At 44.5% G+C, this 6,000-nt stretch overlaps 1 protein-coding gene across 1 annotated transcript in view; it reads left to right on the top strand.

Annotated features, from left to right (window-relative positions):
* The window catches only part of CILK1 (ciliogenesis associated kinase 1), a 1,332,417-nt gene that overhangs the window by 628,018 nt on the left and 698,399 nt on the right, over window positions 1–6,000 (top strand). The gene's annotated exons all lie outside the window — the stretch shown is intronic.

Below are 6,000 nucleotides of genomic sequence, written 5' to 3' on the forward strand. Positions count from 1 at the left end.
AAGCCCAAGGATCCTTTCAGAACACACATGGTGAACCCCTTCCAGGGGCAGGGGAAGGGGTAATAATGGAAGACGCCACCTTCATGGCAGAGGGGGTCTGCAGAATCAGGGCAACAGAGATCAGTTCTTTGAGAAGCCCTACCAGCGCTCCTGAAAGGAGGCCCGACTGTCCAACTCTGCAGACAGTCTGGGGTCGCTTATCTTTGTACTCAGACACCTGGCTAAAAATAACAAAAGACAGCCGGGTACAAAGCATCATATCCAGAGGATACTTTATTCCCTTTGCCACTCCACCACCCTTAATAACAAAAATCCCGGACGTTCCACACAGTTACAGGGAGCAAGCAACCATAGAGGTTCAAAGGTTGCTAGAAAAAGAGTCATCTAACTGGTCCCCGCAGACCAGATATGATCCGGAACTTACACAAGATTCTTTTTAGTTCCGAAGAAAAAAGGGACTGGAGACCCATTTTGGACCTCAGCAGGCTAAACAGTTCTGTCAAAAAGAAGTTCCAGATGATCATGCTACAGTCGATACTTCCCTTTTTAGGGAAAGACAATTGGATGTGCTTGATAGATCTCCAGGATGTGTACTACCATATAAAAATGGCCAGATCATCCAGGGATCATCTGCACTTTCGGCTGGGACCCAGTCACTACCAGTTTCGAGCCCTGCCCTTTGGTCTCACTACAGCCTCCAGAGTGTTCACCAAATGCATGGCAGTGGTCACGACTCACCTGAGATGTTTGGGATTCCAGGTGTTTCAGTACTTAGACACTTGGCTCCTCACCGCCACCACCAGGCATCCACTCATACAAGCCAAGGAAACCACGTTGAACCTTTGCAGCCAATTGGGGATTACCATAAACTCAGAAAAATCTGCCTTGTCGCCATCACTATATATTGTTTTTATAGGAGCAGATTTAGACACCACCACCACCACTTTAAAACTTCTTTCAGAAAGGGTATCTGTACTTTGACAGCAAATTCTAAACCTCCTATCGAAAGACAAGGTCCCAGCCTCAGATCTCCTAAAATTGTTGGGGACGATGGCGGCTGCAATCATAGCAATTCCCTTGGGTCGTATGCACATGTGGATTCTGCAATGGCTCCTGTTCATGCAATAGTCCTATCAAAAACTTCCAGTGTCACATCTGATTGCTTTAACAAACTCCTGCAAAACGGATCTTCGGTGGTGGTTGCCCTCTCAAGTAATGATAGGTCATCCCGTTATCCTACCCTCAGCGTTGGCCACTGTGACCATGGACGGTTCCCTGATCAGGTGGGGAGGGCATTTTCAGGGAAGAACAGCCCAAGGCGCATGGAATGAACTAGAGACGCATCTGCATATCAATGTCCTGGAGATGTACTCCTGGTGTTGCAGTATTTTCAGGACTCTGTTCCTCTGGGGACAATTGCAATTCAGACAGACAACATGTCAGTGGTCTGGTACATAAACAAGGAGGAACCAGGTCTTAGCCCCTTTGTCGAGAGGTCCTAAGAGTATGGCAGTGGGCTACCTCCACCCACTGCTTTCTGATAGCAATGCACATCCCAGGGAAATCCAACGTGATAGCAGACAAACTTAGCAGGGCAATTTTGTTGCCTCACGAGTAGTCCCTCAAGGAAGAAATAGCAGAAAGAATATTTTGCAGATGGGGCCAGCCTTGCTGCAGTCTCTTTGCATCCCCCATAAATATAAAATGCAGACACTACTTTATCCTAATTCCCTCCTCTGGGAGATGCCCCAAGGGATGCCCTCTTACACGATTGGCTCCCGGTTCTCCTTTATACCTTCCCACCAATACCCCTGATACCCAAAGTATTATAGAAAGCCAAAGCCCTGGGAAAGACCATCATTCTAATAGCCCCCTACTGGCCTCCTCAGATTTGGTTCCCCTTTCTTCAACCTCATCTATTGGAAGAGCCTTGGATTCTGTACCCAGTTCCAGATCTCCTGATGCAGTCGTCGGGGGCTCTTCATCCCTTTCTTCAGTCCCTGAAATTGACAGCTTGGCTGCTCCAATTCTCAACATAGCTAGGTTACATAACCTCTCAACTGAAACACAACATATTTTAATGTCTTCTCATAAATCTTCTACTAGAAAATTATACCTCAGCAAAGGGAAGAGATTTTCGATATGGGTTTCTCAGAATAACATTGACCCTTACCTAGCCCTGATTTCCTCCATCCTGGAAGTTTTCACTATACTTTTCAACAAGAGAGTGGCTGCAGCCACCATTCATGTGCAGCTTGCGGTGATCTCTAATTTTCATCTTGGTGGTTAGGGATTAATGTAATGTCACATAAGGTATTCCAAAGCCTTTCTCAAGGGAACTTTTCACCTTAGACCACCCGTCAAATCCCCTTATACACCCTTGGAATTTGAATTTTATGCTTTCATGCATCATTCTTCCACCATTTGAACTAGCTTCTCCATGCGAATTGAAATGTTTGCCTTGGAAAACCATTTTCTTAGTAGCCATCATATCTGCTCAAAGAGTTTCAGATCTTGTCTGTTAAACCCCCGTATTTGATTTTTCATACTGATAGTTTCCCTACGAACTAATCTATTATTCTTACCTAAAGTTTGTACCGAGGATAATCTTAACCAAACAATAGAATTACCATTTCCCCCCCAAACATACCAATAACTTTGAGTATATGCTGCATAAACTTTATGCTCACAGACAACTTCGATTCTACCTGGATAGAACCAAAGAATTTAGAAAATCTGAGCAGCTCTTTGTTTCCTTTTCAGAGTCCAGAAAAGGCAGCTCTGTAGCAAAAACCACTCTGTTGAAATGGCTATCAGATTGCATCACCTTTACTTATTCATCAGCCAATACACCACTGCAAAACAAAATAAAGGCCCATTCAACTAGAGCTGTTTCCACGTCTTCAGCCTTTACTGTCAGGCTACCAATAGATAATGTTTGTGCAGCAGCCACTTGGTCAAAGCCTCATACCTTTATTATTCATTACAAAGTAGATAGGGCCTACAGGGACAGGGCTTCCTTTGGTTCCACTGTCCTGAGAAATACACTCCCATGAGCCACCTGAGAAAGATGGTGCTTGGGACACTACCCGTCAGTAAGAATGAACGGCGAGATAGAACAACTTCACATAAAGAAGTTATGTGCTCACCATAACGTTCCATGTGAGTTGTTCATCTCACCTTCATTCTTACATCCCACACACCTACCCCCTCCAGGCTTTCTCGAGGACTGAGAATTGTTTTATCATGGTCTGATTGTCCTTTCTATGGTTTTCTTACCTAAGGAGGTGTTGAATGGCATATGGTATTTTCTGAGGTAGCAAACAAGATCTGAGGTACCATAAGGTGCATCATGGAATAGGGAGTTGGCCTTGAGCTGATTGAAGACCTTAAGCTTTGTAGTTGGCCGAGTCGGAGCAGAGGATTGGCTCCAAACCCCATTAGTAAGAATGAAGGCGAGATGAACAACTCACATGCAATGTTATGGTGAGTACCTAACTTCTTTTTTTGTGGTGGCCTCATGATCCAGATGTATCTCAGGGTTGACCTTTCATTCTTCCCACCCCTGTTGCCATGTTGACCATGGATGCCTCCCAGCTGGGGTGGGGGGGGGGGGGCATTACCTGAGAAGGATAGTCCAAAGCACATGGACTCCCCAAGAGACCAATCTGCATATCAGTGTCCTAGAGATGAGGGCAGTTTTTTTAACATTACAAGCCCTTCACTCCCTTCTTCCTCTGGGGACAATTGTGATTCAGACCAACAACATGTCTGTTGTATGGTATCTCAATAAAAAAGGCTTAACCAAGTCCTACCCCCATTGTCGAGAAGCAATGAGTGTGTAGCAGTGGGCTGTCTCTACCTGCCGCTTTCTAGTTACAATACACATTCCTGGGGTGAACAGCATATTGTTTGACAAGCTGAGCAGGTTTCTCCTGATGCCTCACGAGTGGCCTCTGAATCAGTCAGTGGCAAACCAGATCTTCTTCAGATGGGGGTCAACCCTGCTGCGACCTTTTTGCCTCCCCTTACAACAAGTGCAGCAGGTACTTGGCCCTGGTCCCCCCACAGGGACAGTCACCAAGAGATGCTCTAGTCTATACTTGGCCTCCCGGTCTACTTTATACCTGTCCCCCTAATTCCCAAATTTCTTGAAGAGCAAAGTGATTCTCATTGCCCCTCTTTGGCCTTGAGAAGTTTGGTTCACCTTTTTTTGGTCTCACCTAATTTGCCCTCCCTGGGCCTTGGAACCACATCCGGACCTTCTCTCTCACCCCTCAGGGCCAATTTCCTCCATGGTTTCTCCAATTCTCATGATGGCTAGACAATCCAGGCTTGCTTCCCCTGTCCAGAAGATTATCATTTCTGCTGATAAGTCTTCTACTTGGAAAATTTATAAAAACAAGTGGAAAAGGTTTTCCATCTGGACCCAGCAGCATCACATTAATCTGCTTGCAATGCCCATTTTGGCAGTCTTGGATTTTTTGGCTGGTCTTTTCAATTCGAGGGCCAGTTTCTCTACCGTCAAAGTTCAGTTAGCAGCCATTTCTAATTTTCACATCGGAGCGAATGATATGTCTTTGGCTTCTTCCAGACTTTGCAAAGCCTTTCTCAAAGGTACTTTCTTCAATGACCTCCTGTCAGGGATCCTACTCTTGCATGGGATCTTATGCTAGTTCTACAAGCCTTAACTTTACCCCCTTTGAACCCACTGCTAAGGCTGATTTGAAATTCCTGTCCTAAAAAACAGCCTTTTTAGTGGCCATTACTTTGGTCAAGAGGGTTTCTGAACTTCAAGTGCTTTCTTCCAAACCCCCTTCTCGTATTTTCCATAAAGACAGAGTTTTTTTATGTAGTAACCCTAACCCCTCTTTCTTACCAAAGGTTGCGTCAGTCAATACTGTTAATCTTCCTGTATTTTTTCCAAACTTTCAAAATAAGGGTGAATATATGTTGCATCTTTTGGATGTCCATAGACAATTGTGATCCTATTTGGATAGGACAAAATCTTTCAGGAAGTCTGATCAGTTGTTTGTTGCTTTCTCAGATTCCAGAAAAGGGAAAGCAGTTGTTCAAGCTACTATTGCTCGTTGGCAAACAAGCTGTATTATTCATGTGTATTCCTTGTATTCCTTGAATAATTTTCCCCTACCTTAACCAGGCAGAGCTCATTCCACGAGATCTGTTGCCACTTCTCAGGCTTTCTGATCTAGGGTTTCTTTAGAAGATGTTTATGCAGCTGCATCATCGGCGAACTCCCACACTTGCATTTCACATTACAAGCTTGACATCATATCTAGGAACAGGGCTGCCTTTGGTTCTGCAGTACTCTGGAATATCTTTCCATAAGGCCACCCGTATCTGTGTAGCTGAGGACTCTATCCTACAGGTTTGATGAAGACTGCACAGACAACATCAGATAAAGAAGTTATGTACTCAACATGACGTTCCATCTTTATTGCCTGCTTCAGTCTTCATCAACCCCCCCCCCCTCCCTCTTCCTTATCTCTGAAGGACCTGATGGATTGTACTGGGAACCTTTTGTTCCTCTGAGATTTTGGACAACTTTTATGCTTTGTTTCTTTTTGAGTGGAATTTTGTTATTTATAAAATTTGCAGCAAACTCTATCTGAGGTGTCTGAGGAGCTAAACACTATGGGTAGGGTGGGAGGAGCTCTATCTTTAGATCCTAAGCTTGCTGATGGCTGTGTCGGTTCCGAGCTCAGAATTGAGACCCACAGGTTTGATGAAGACTGAAACAGACAACACAGATGGAACATTATGGTGAGTAAATAACGTCTTTTTACTAGTGCCAGAATTTAAAGTGTCCCTAGCTTGGGGTCTTTAAATTATTTTTCGCTTTGTCACTAATTCTACTATCTGGCTTCTCCATTCCAAGAATGTTCAGTCCTTTGGTCTTGCTGCTTTGTCCACTCAGGGCTGTAACAAAGTTACAGAATAGAAAAAAAGGCTAGCACTGGCCAGCCCAGCAGTACAGTG

Source organism: Protopterus annectens, chromosome 2.part2 (assembly GCF_019279795.1).
Source record: "Protopterus annectens isolate FY-2018-M chromosome 2.part2, PAN1.0, whole genome shotgun sequence".
NCBI lineage: Eukaryota > Metazoa > Chordata > Ceratodontiformes > Protopteridae > Protopterus > Protopterus annectens.